Consider the following 12,500-nt stretch of genomic DNA (forward strand, 5'->3'; position numbering starts at 1 on the left):
GATCACCACATTCAAGATTCTGAAGGGAATTGATAGGGTAGATAAAGACAGTCTATTTAACACAAGAGGAACACGTACAAGGGGACACAGGTGGAAACTGAGTGCCCAAATGAGCCACAGAGATATTAGAAAGAACTTTTTTAGTGTCAGAGTGGTTGACAAATGGAATGCATTAGGAAGTGATGTGGTGGAGGCTGACTCCATACACAGTTTCAAGTGTAGATATGATAGAGCCCAATAGGCTCAGGAACCTGTACACCTGTTGATTGACGGTTGAGAGGCGGGACCAAAGAGCCAGAGCTCAACCCCCGCAAGCACAACTAGGTGAGTACAACTAGGTGAGTACACACACGTCGTCGGTCACTCACTAGTGACGTGACACCCAAAAGGTTAAGAGGTGTCAGTCATCAGTGAGGTGACAGCTTAACACTGCCACACTCCCCGAGGACACCAGCACAGATAAAGGTCCTTGCCAGATACACTCTGATCAACCCCGAGATTGGCTCATTACTAATCACCAAAATGGACCAGGATGGTCCATCACCACCACCACCAACAGCTCCAGCGTAAATTACCTCCCTCACTCAATCACTCCATTAGAGTCCTGGCCCATTATCCCAGTCACTGAGGAAAGAAATGGAGCACTTCCACTTCTCACTCTTCCACCCCGAGTGGCTGTAAGCCCTTCACACTGTGGGAGGTCCTCCCATGCTCCTCTCCACCCTGATATAACCAACCACCACGTGCTCACTACTCTTACGGGCTCACCATAGCCCGTGCTACTTGGACACTTCCTTCTGAGTAACTAAATCTAAAACAACAAACAACATGCTCACTACCGTCACTTACGGGCTATTCATGCCCGTGCCACCTCTTGTGTGTGTGTGGCTTAATCTTTATCAATTATCAATCACTAGCGCCAAGCTTCTGACACGTCTCCTTGGGAGACTTCACAGGTCAGTAAAGATGGTTCACAGGTTGACCATCACGTCCTGTGAGGCTCCAGGGTGACCCCGAGTCTTGCCTCTGTGACTCAAGGTACCAGCACACGTCTCACACTGTCGTCTCCTGGACTGTTGGTGGGTGATATCTCCTGCTCCTGCTCCTTCACTCCTCTCACAGTTATGTCACACACCTGGCACCTTGTGTACCACACACCTGGCACCTTGTGTAACACACAAGGGTTTGAGCTACGAGGAGAGACTACGGGAATTAAACCTCACTTCGCTAGAAGACAAAAGAGTTAGGGGGGACATGATCACCACATTCGAGATTCTAAAGGGAATTGATGGGGTTGATAAAAACAGGCTGTTTAACACAAGGGGCACACGCACAAGGGAACACAGGTGGAAACTGAGTGCCCAAATGTGCCATAGAGATATTAGAAAGAACTTTTTTAGTGTCAGAGTGGTTGACAAATGGAATGCATTAGGAAGTGATGTGGTGGAGGCTGACTCCATACACAGTTTCAAGTGTAGATATGATAGAGCCCAATAGGCTCAGGAACCTGTGCATTCCATCTGTTAACTACTCTGACACTGAAAAAATTCTTTCTAACGTCCCTGTGGCTCATCTGGGTACTAAGTTTCCACCTGTGTCCCCTTGTTCGTGTTCCACCCGCGCTAAAGAGTTTGTCTTTGTCCACCCTGTCAATTCCCCTGAGTATTTTGTAGGTGGTTATCATGTCTCCCCTTACTCTTCTGTTTTCCAGGGTTGTGAGATTCAGCTCCCTTAGCCTTTCCTCGTAACTCATTCCTCTCAGTTCCGGTACCAGTCTGGTGGCATACCTCTGAATCTTCTCTAACTGTTTAACTAGGTATGGACTCCAGGCTGGAGCTGCATACTCCAGGGTTGGTCTGACATAAGTGGTATACAGGGTCCTGAACGATTCCTTACACAAGTTTCTGAAGGCAGTTCTTATATTGGCCAGTCTAGCATATGCCGCTTTGATGTGGGCCTCTGGGGACAGGTTCGGTGTTATATGAACCCCCAGATCTTTCTCTCAATTTGATTCTTGTAGGATTTCACCTCCCAGATGGTACCTTGTGTTCAGCCTTCTGTTCCCTTCGCCTAATTTCATTACTTTACACTTTCCTGAGTTGAACTTTAGCAGCCATTTTCTAGACCATTCTTCTAGCTTCATTCATTCGACTACAGGTCGTCCTGTAGTCTCTGTCTATCTTCATCTGTTTTGATTCTTCTCATAATTTTTGCATCATCAGCAAACATTGAGAGGAACGAGTCTATACCCTCTGGAAGGTCGTTTACATGTACTAGAAACAGGATGGGTCCGAGTACAGAGCCCTGTGGGACTCCGCTGGTGACATCTCGCCACTCTGATGTCTCCCCCTCACCGTTACTCGCTGTTTCCTATTGCTTAGATACTCCCTTATCCACTGGAGCACCTTACCTTTTACTCCTGCCTGTTGCTCCAACTTTTGTAACAGCCTTTTGTGAGGTACTGTGTCAAAAGCTTTTTGAAAGTCCAAGAAAATGCAGTCTGGCCACCCTTCTCTTTCCTGCCTAATTTGTGTTACTTGGTCATAGAATTCTATTAGGCCTGTGAGGCACGATTTACCATCTCTGAACCCATGTTGGTGGTGTGTTACAAAGCTGTTTCCCTCCAGATGCTCTACGAGCCTTTTCCTCACAATCTTCTCCATCACCTTGCATGGTATACAAGTTAGGGAAACTGGCCTGTAGTTCAGTGTCTCTTGCCTGTCACCCTTCTTGTAAATTGGGACCACGTTAGCTGTCTTCCAGCTTTCCTGAAGGTCTCCCGTTTCCAGTGACCTGTTATACACCATAGAGAGTGGCACACTTAGTGCTTCTGCACCTTCTTTTAGAATCCACGGTCAGATTCTGTCAGGCCCAACAGCCTTTGTCACATTCAGCTCCAACAGATTCTTTTTGACCTCATCACTGATGAGGTAAATTTCCTCCAAGGTAGTTCGATTTGCCGCCTCATTTAGTGCAGGGACCTCTCCTTGTTCTATTGTGAAGACCTCCTGGAATCTCTTGAGTTCTTCACACACCTCTTTATCGTTCTCTGTGTATCTGTTCTCCCCTTTTCGCAGTTTCATCACTTGTTCCTTCACTGCTGTTTACCTCCTGATGTGGCTGTGGAGCAGCTTTGGTTGGGTCTTGGCTTTACTCGCGATGTCATTTTCATACTGTCTCTCTGCTTCCCTCCTCACTCTGATGTACTCATTCCTGGCCCTCTGGTATCTCTCCCTGCTCTCCGGTGTTCTGTTGTTCCTGTAGTTTCCCCATGTTCTTTTACTCAATTACTTTGCTGCCGCACATTCCTGGTTGAGCCACGGATTCTTCTGTTGCTTTTCATTTTTCACTTTTTGGACCAGGATAAACCTGTCTGCAGCTTCCTGGCACTTGTGAGTGACATAACCCATCATATCCTGTACAGTCTTTTCTCTCAGTTGTGTTGCCCATGGTATGTGTACTTACCTGCTTGTGCCTGTAGTTGGTCATATTGTGTCTACTATTATTACATATCATTCCCCTGTATATATACTAGTAGTGAGAGTGGCCAGCCTCCACCCGCGCCTCTCCTCACAGTGGTGGTAACTCTACATACTCCTCCTCCTCCGCCCTCTCCCTTACCCTCAATGTGTTATAGGTAAGTACACCACACATGCGCACTCAACATGTGTGAGGTCATCTGCACACATCTGCCCTGTGTGTGTAGATTAATGTGGCCTGTTTCCTGAGTGTTTGGTCCAGCTGTATGTCTCTCTCTCTCTCTCTCTCTCTCTCTCTCTCTCTCTCTCTCTCTCTCTCTCTCTCTGTCTCTCTCTCTCCTTCCCTCTCTAGAGAGACAGAGAGAGAGAGAGATGGGGGAGCAGGTTTTCTGGAGGCAATAAATTACATTTTGGGTGGTAGTTTGTCAGATATTGAAGCAGTTGAGGAATGGAAGGATGGATGGTTTGATTGTATCAGATATTGGCCCATCGCTGCCAGCCAAGGAAAGATGAGAGTAATTTCAAATACATATTTTTCTGAAGTGTGAGTCAGAGGTAGAGAGCTGCGGGTGTTGGTTCAAGCTTGTCACGGCAAAAAATATCTGTCATGGGTAATTATTTTCCGGTTTTATTTGTTATTGTATTCAATTTTTTTTGTTTTGTTTTGTTAAATTTATTACTTTATGAGCGTGTATCAATTTAATAATTGTTATTATTAAATTGTTACACTTCCTTGTGTCATCAACGCCCTCTTGTCTCTCCCTTTCTCTCCCTCTCTCTTTCTCTCACTCTCACTGTCCCTCTATGTCTCCTTTGTATAGTAAAGCTTAATCATTTATTAAGGAATTATATTACTAACTTTCACGGTGTGTGTGTGTGTGTGTGTGTGTGTGTGTGTGTGTGTGTGTGTGTGTGCGTGTGCGTGTGCGTGTGCGTGTGTGTGTGTGTGTGTGTGTGCGTGTGCGTGTGCGTGTGTGTGTGTGTGTGTGTGTGTGTGCGTGTGCGTGTGCGTGTGCGTGTGCGTGTGCGTGTGTGTGTGTGTGTGTGTGTGTGTGTGTGTGTGTGTGTGTGTGTGTACTCACCTAGATGTGCTTTCAGGGTCGAGCTAAGCTCCTGGCCCCACCTTCCAATCGTTGTTAGATTAATGCAATGACTCATTTCTCACCTTTTTATCATATTTACAATTAAGACTTTGAATTGAATTAGCTCCGTCTAACCTGTTGTACATATTGAGAGCTCTGACACTGTAAAGTTCTCACTGACAGCTCTGTGACCCTTGTGTGGCTAGAATGACACATCATTGTGTCTATGACACATCCTCTATGATACATCCCTCTATGACTCATCCTTCTGCTGTTGCTAGCTGAGAACAACGGTACTTTGTCTACTGTGCCAGTGTCCCTTAGAATGTGATGTGTTATCATGTCTCCCCTCCACCCCCCCCCTTCTCTCTCTCTCTCTCTCTCTCTCTCTCTCTCTCTCTCTCTCTCTCTCTCTCTCTCTCTCTCTCTCTCTCTCTCTCTCTCTCTCCTTCCCTCCAGTGTGGTAAGGCCAAGTTCTCTCCTCATAGCTCAATCCCCTCAGCTCAGGAACGAGTCTCGTTGCATACCTTTGGACATTTTCTAGTTTCTCTCGGTCTTTTTCAGGTAAGGGTTCTGTGCTGGGGCTGCATATTCAATAGTGGCTCACCTTTGCTGTATATCTATATTTTATCCTTTTCTGCTGCAGCCTTATAACTTTGCACTTGGCTGTGTTAAAATCTAGCAGCCATTTTTCAGATCACTTCTGGAGTGTGTCCAAACCCGTTTGCAATAGATCACCATCTACCCCTGAACTCACTCTTCTCATTAGTTTCACATCATCTACAAACACTGATATGGAGTCAGTTTCCTGTGTCAGGTCAGTGACATATATTAGAAACAGAATGGGCCCCAGAGCCGACCCTTGAGGTACCCCACTTGTAACCTCTCTCCACTCTGATGTCTCTGCTCTCACAGTAACCCTTTGTTTCCTTCCTGAGAGGTACTCCCTCACCCACCTGAGGACGCCTTCACATACACCAACATGCTTCTCTAGTTTGAGTAGGAGTCTTGTGCGGGACAGTATCGAATGCATTAATTATGTGTGTGTGTCTACTCACCTATTTGTGCCTGCAGGATCGAGCATTGACTTTTGGATCCCGCCTTTCTAGCCATCGGTTGTTTACAGCAATGACTCCGGTCCCATTTCCCTATCATATCTAGTTTTAAAATTATGTATAGAGTTTGCTTCCACAACCTGTTCCTTAAGTGCATTCCATTTTCCCACTACTCTCACGCTAAAAGAAAACTTCCTAACATCTCTGTGACTCATCTGAGTTTGCAGTTTCCACTCATGTCCCCTCGTTCTGTAATTATTACGTGTGAATTACGAATTAATTACTATTACGAATTATTAATAATTATTACATGTGAATTATTACGAATTATTACGTATTATTATCTATTTCCACTCCGTTAATCCCCCTGAGTATTTTATACGTTCCTATCATATCCCCCCTCTCCCTTCTTTTTTATAACGTCATCAGGTTCAGTTCCTTCAGGTGCTCCTCATATCCCATCCCTCGTAACTCTGGGACAAGCGTCGTCGCAAACTTCAGAACTTTTTCCAGTTTCCTTATGTGTTTCTTCAGGTGGGGGCTCCATGATGAGGCGGCATACTCTAAGACTGGTCTCACGTAGGCAGTGTAAAGCGCCCTAAATGCCTCCTTACTTAGGTTTCTGAATGATGTTCTAACTTTTGCTAGTATAGAGTACGGTGCTGTCGTTATCCTATTTATATGTGCCTCAGGAGATAGATTAGGTGTTACGTCCACACCCAGGTCTCTTTCGCGCGTCGTCACAGGTAGGCAGTTCCCCTTCATTGTGTACTGTCCCTTTGGTCTCCTATCACCTAGTCCCATTTCCATTGTGTTGGTAATCATGTCTCACTTAACGTTTGGGTTTTCCAGCGACGTGAGGCTCGATTCTTGTAGCGTCTGGTAACTCATGCCTCGTAGTTTTGGAACTAGTCTGGAAGTCTGGATACCTTTGAACTTTCTCAACATCGTCCTGTGCTTGACTTAATACGGGCTCCACACTGGCGCTGCATACTCCAGGATTGGTCTGACATGTGATATTTAAGATTTTGAGTGATTCCTTATTTAAATTTCTAAAGACATTTCTGATGTTAGCCAATCTCGCTTACGCCGCTGATGATATCGTTATGATGTGGGCTTCAGGAGACAGGTCCGGTGTGATATCAACCCTCAGAGCCTTCTCTTTGTCACCTTCACGGAGGATTTTATCTACCATTTGTTACCGTGTGTCCGGCCTCCTGTTCCCTTCACCTGCTTCATTATATCACAATTACTGGCGTTAAACTCTGCGTGTGTGTGTGTACTCACCTAGTTGTGTTTGAGGGGGTTGAGCTCTGGCTCTTTGGTCCCGCCTCTCAACTGTCAATCAACTGGTGTACTGATTCCTGAGCCTACTGGGCTCTATCATATCTACATTTAAAACTGTGTATGGAGTCAACCTCCACCACATCACTGCCTAATGCATTCCATCCGTTAACTACTCTGACACTGAAAAAGTTCCTTCTAACGTCTCTGTGGCTCATGTGAGTACTCAGTTTCCACCTGTGTCCCCTTGTTCGCGTCCCACCAGTGTTGAATAGTTTATCCTTGCTTACCCGGTCGATTCCCCTGAGGATTTGGTAGAGGATTTTGTGTGTGTGTGTGTGTGTGTGTGTGTGTGTGTGTGTGTGTGTGTGTGTGTGTGTGTGTGTGTGTGTGTGTGTGTGTGTATGCGTGCGTGTGCGTGCGCGTGTGCGCTCTCCAGGAATACCATAAGCAAGCTGCTGACACACATGAGTGAGATTGCTCTACACAAACATGTATTGAGGTGCAGGAGACGCCACCAGGCGGTAGTGTCCAGGTAAGGTCACCAGGTGTGCTAATTAGCGTGTCACACCGACAGGGGGACACCTGTGTCACCTGGTGGGGGGGGGAGGGGGAACCTTTTGTTTGGTGTTTGTCTACAGTTTGTTGTGTGGTGCTTGTGGCTTGTGGAGTGTGTGTGTGTGTGTGTGTGTGTGTGTGTGTGTGTGTGTGTGTGTGTGTGTGTGAGAGAGAGAATAAGTAAATAAATGTATGAGTAAGGCTGTGAGTATGTGAGTTACTATGGTAATGAGTGTATAACTCATTAATATAATGTTTGTATATGTATTACTCCGTGTGTTTGTAGATGAATGTGTACATTATTTGTTAAGAAGGACAGACAGACAGACAGACAGACAGTCAGACAGACAAACAGACAGGCAGACAGACAGACAGACAGACAGACAGTCAGACAGACAGGCAGACAGGCAGACAGGCAGACAGACAGACAGACAGACAGGCAGACAGACAGACAGACAGACAGACAGACAGACAGGCAGACAGGCAGACAGGCAGACAGACAGACAGACAGGCAGACAGACAGGTGTGGTGGCTACATAGATCAGAGGAAGGACATAACATTGCCCGCATGCGCGGTTACTGACACGCCCGCACGCCCGCACCACACTATATGATCTCCGGTATAATTAACTGTATGGAAATTGGAACAAACACACACACACACACACACACACACACACACACACACACACACACACACACATACACACACACACACACACACACACACACACACACACACACACACACACACACATGCTACTGGGGAGACGGGACACCACGAGCGTAGCTCTCATCCTGTAACTACACTTAGGTAATTACACTTAGGTAATTACACATGCACACACACCTTTAGGAAGTAATGTGGTGGAGGCTGACTCCATACACAGTTTCAACTGTAGATATGATAGAACCCAATAGGCTCAAGAATCTGTATACCAGTTGATTGACAGTTGAGAGGCGGGCCGAAAGAGCAGAGCTCAACCCCTTCAAGCACAACTAGGTGAATACACACGCACAACGTGATCCCTCATGTTCTCAAATCAACAAACAAATTAAACAAAAAAAACAAAAACACATAGATCACCATTCCCCCCCTCCGTCCCACCCCAAATCCTGATCCTGATCCCTTCCCTGTGCTATATAGTCGTGATGGCTTGGCGCTTACCCTGATACTTCCCTTCCCTTAAATTAATCCAACAATAATTAGGAACCAATTACAATTAGCATCAAAGGTCCACCTGTGCTTCTGGCTCGCTACTGATTAATAGCACACCTGAATCTTTTTTATTTGTAATATATTCCCAGCAGGTGTATATACAAGGTAGACGGTAGATGCTCGTATTGGTAGACAAGGTACACAGTAGATGCAGGTGTTGAGGGATGAGCGTGGGGGGGGGGGTCAACATACCTCTCCTAGCGGTGGTCACCACTCCACATCGTGGCCTCTGAAAGGGACATTATTATTATTATTAGTTACATCACTATATCGGGGGTCACTATGGTAGACACTATATCGGGGTCACTATAGTAGACACTAGACACTATACCGGGGTCACTATGGTAGACACTATATCAGGGTCACTATGGTAGACACCACTCCACATCGTGGCCTCTGAAAGGGACATTATTATTATTATTAGTTACATCACTATATCGGGGGTCACTATGGTAGACACTATATCGGGGTCACTATAGTAGACACTAGACACTATACCGGGGTCACTATGGTAGACACTATATCAGGGTCACTATGGTAGACACTATATCGGGAAACACTATATCCAGGTGAAATCTGGATTACAAATTATAATCTATATAGATGTGATAGAAAAACTAGGTCAAATGGAGGAGTAGGTCTGTATATTAAAGAAGACCTGGTATGCACAGAACTACTAAATTCAACTAATGAGGTGGTAGAGGTACTTGGAATGAAGGTAGAGAAACTAAACTTAATTATTATTCTAATATATAAACCGCCAGATACAACGATTGAGGAATTCACAGAGCAGATGCACAAAATAGAGAACATACTTGACAACCTAGCAAACCCAGCTCCAGATATTATCTTTCTTGGAGATTTAAATTTACCAAGTCTAAGATGGAGAACGGCAAACACAAATATCATAGCAGGGAATGACCCGGGAAATAACCAACCACAGGTTAGAGAACTTTTGAGATTCTGTGACAAATTCTCGCTCAATCAACAGATTACAGAACCAACTAGGAACGAAAACACACTAGACTTGTTATTCACAAACAATGATGAACTAATCAGGGATATCACAATCTCAGATACTTCATACTCAGACCATAAGCTCATTGAAGTGCGAACTAGCATAAATAACGGTAGTAGGTCTAAGAGACCAAACAAGCGAGAAGGAATATTCAATCAATTCAATTTCAACAATAAGAGGATTGACTGGGAAAAAATAAATGTAGACCTTGCAACCATTCAATGGGAGACGGTCTTAAGCGACAAAACTCCCACACAGGGAATAGCTCAACTGACAGCTGAAGCTTACAAGGTCTGCTTGAAGCACGTGCCTGTGAGGAGGGGCAGAAAGAGGACCACTCTAGAAAGAGAACGCAGACGACTGTACAGGAGAAGGAAAAAAATAACGGAAATGCTTCGGCAGACACAACTATCACAAGGAAGGAAAACAAGCCTAAGCAGGGAGATTGAGGAAATAGAACAAACGTTGAAGCGATCATATGAGTCTGAGGAAATGGAATTGGAACAGGAAGCTATACAAGAGATAAGGAAAAATCCGAAATATTTTTTCACATACGCAAAATCAAAATCCAAAACCTCGACCAGTATTGGACCGTTAATTACAAATGAAGGTACGTACACAGAGGACAACAAAGAGATTAGTGAAATTCTAAGAAGCCAGTATGAGGCTATGTTTAGCACACCAATAAACAACATGAAAGTTGATGACCCAGACAGCTTCTTTATGAATGACATTCAAGCTGCAGATAATATAACGGATATTACCACAAACTCGGAAGACTTTGAAAGAGAAATTGATAATATGCCTATGCACTCAGCTCCTGGGCCTGACTCATGGAATTCAATATTCATAAAGAAATGTAAAGTACCAGTAGCGAGAGCACTCAGCGTAATATGGAGAAAGAGCCTGGATACAGGGGAGATACCAGCAGCACTTAAATCTGCAGATATAGCTCCGTTGCACAAGGGGGGGAGTAAAGCCTTGGCAAAAAATTATAGGCCAGTTGCACTAACTTCACACATAATAAAAGTGTTTGAAAGAGTGATTAGGAATCAAATTTCTAGTTTTATGGAAAACAATGAATTGCACAATCCAGGACAACATGGATTTAGAGCGGGAAGATCCTGTCTGTCACAGTTACTCAACCACTATGACAAAATCACAGAAGCCCTAGAAGAAAAGCAAAATGCAGATGTTGTATACACAGACTTTGCAAAGGCGTTCGACAAATGTGACCATGGGGTGATAGCTCACAAAATGAGGTCAATGGGAATAACTGGAAAAGTAGGACGCTGGATACTCAATTTCCTGTCGAACAGAACACAAAGAGTAACAGTCAATCAGATAAAATCGAGTCCAAGCGATGTTAAAAGCTCTGTACCTCAAGGTACAGTCCTTGCACCGCTACTGTTCCTTATTCTCATATCTGATATAGACAAAAATACACGCCACAGCTTCGTGTCGTCCTTTGCAGATGACACAAAAATCAGCATGAAAATTACCTCTGCTGAAGACATTGAAAAACTACAAGCAGATGTCAACAACGTTTTTGATTGGGCAGCAGAAAATAACATGATGTTTAACAGTGATAAATTTCAGGTACTCAGGTACGGCAAAAATGAGGATCTGAAACATAATACAGGGTACAAAACACAATCGAATCTGCCCATAGTAGAAAAACAGCATGTCAAGGATTTGGGAATAATGATGTCCGACGATCTAACGTTTAGGGAGCATAACCAAGCAAATATCGCGTCAGACAGAAAAATGATCGGATGGATTACGAGAACTTTCAAATCCAGGGATCCCATCACAATGGTTGTACTCTTCAAGTCACTTGTGCTGTCCCGTCTCGAGTACTGCTCAGTACTCACTTCCCCCTTCAGAGCAGGAGAGATTGCTGAAATAGAGGGAATACAGAGAACATATACGGCACGCATAGACGAGATAAAACACCTAAATTATTGGGATCGTCTCAAAGCTCTCCAAATGTACTCTCTAGAAAGGAGACGAGAGAGATACCAAATAATATACACATGGAAAATACTGGAGGGTCAGGTCCCAAATCTACACAGTAAAATAACAACGTACTGGAGTGAACGATATGGAAGAAAATGCAAGATTGAACCAGTGAAGAGCAGAGGTGCCATAGGCACAATCAGAGAGCACTGTATAAACATCAGGGGTCCGCGGTTGTTCAACGTCCTCCCAGCGAGCATAAGAAATATTGCCGGAACAACCGTGGACATCTTCAAGAGAAAACTGGACGGTTTTCTAAGAGAAGTTCCGGATCAGCCGGGCTGTGGTGGGTACGTGGCCCTGCGGGCCGCTCCAAGCAACAGCCTGGTGGACCAAACTCTCACAAGTCGAGCCTGGCCTCGGGCCGGGCTTGGGGAGTAGAAGAACTCCCAGAACCCCATCAACCAGGTATCACTATGGTAGACACTATATCGGGGTCACTATAGTAGACACTATAATGGGGTCACTATGGTAGACACTATGTCGGGGTCACTATGGTAGACACTATATCGGGATCACTATGGTAGACACTATATCGGGGTCACTATGGTAGACACTATGTCGGGGTCACTACGGTAAATACTATATCGGGGTCACTATGGTAGACACTATATCGGGGTCACTATGGTAGACACTATATCGGGGTCACTATGGTAAATACTATATCGGGGTTACTATGGTAGACACTATATCGGGGTCACTATGGTAGACACTTTATCGGGGTCACTATGGTAAACACTATATCGGGGTTACTATGGTAGACACTATATCGGGGTCACTATGGTA

At 44.8% G+C, this 12,500-nt stretch overlaps 1 protein-coding gene across 5 annotated transcripts in view; it reads right to left on the bottom strand.

Annotated features, from left to right (window-relative positions):
* The window catches only part of LOC123755860 (ras-related protein Rap-2b), a 285,571-nt gene that overhangs the window by 103,546 nt on the left and 169,525 nt on the right, over nucleotides 1–12,500 (bottom strand). The window contains exon 2 of one of the 5 annotated variants that reach the window (XM_069300150.1): nucleotides 8,870–8,906. The exons of the other annotated variants lie outside the window; for them this stretch is intronic. The gene's annotated coding sequence lies outside the window, so the exon portion shown is untranslated. The remainder of the gene's footprint in view (nucleotides 1–8,869; nucleotides 8,907–12,500) is intronic. 5 annotated transcript variants of the gene reach the window in all.

The sequence above is a fragment of the Procambarus clarkii genome, chromosome 43, assembly GCF_040958095.1.
Source record: "Procambarus clarkii isolate CNS0578487 chromosome 43, FALCON_Pclarkii_2.0, whole genome shotgun sequence".
NCBI lineage: Eukaryota > Metazoa > Arthropoda > Malacostraca > Decapoda > Cambaridae > Procambarus > Procambarus clarkii.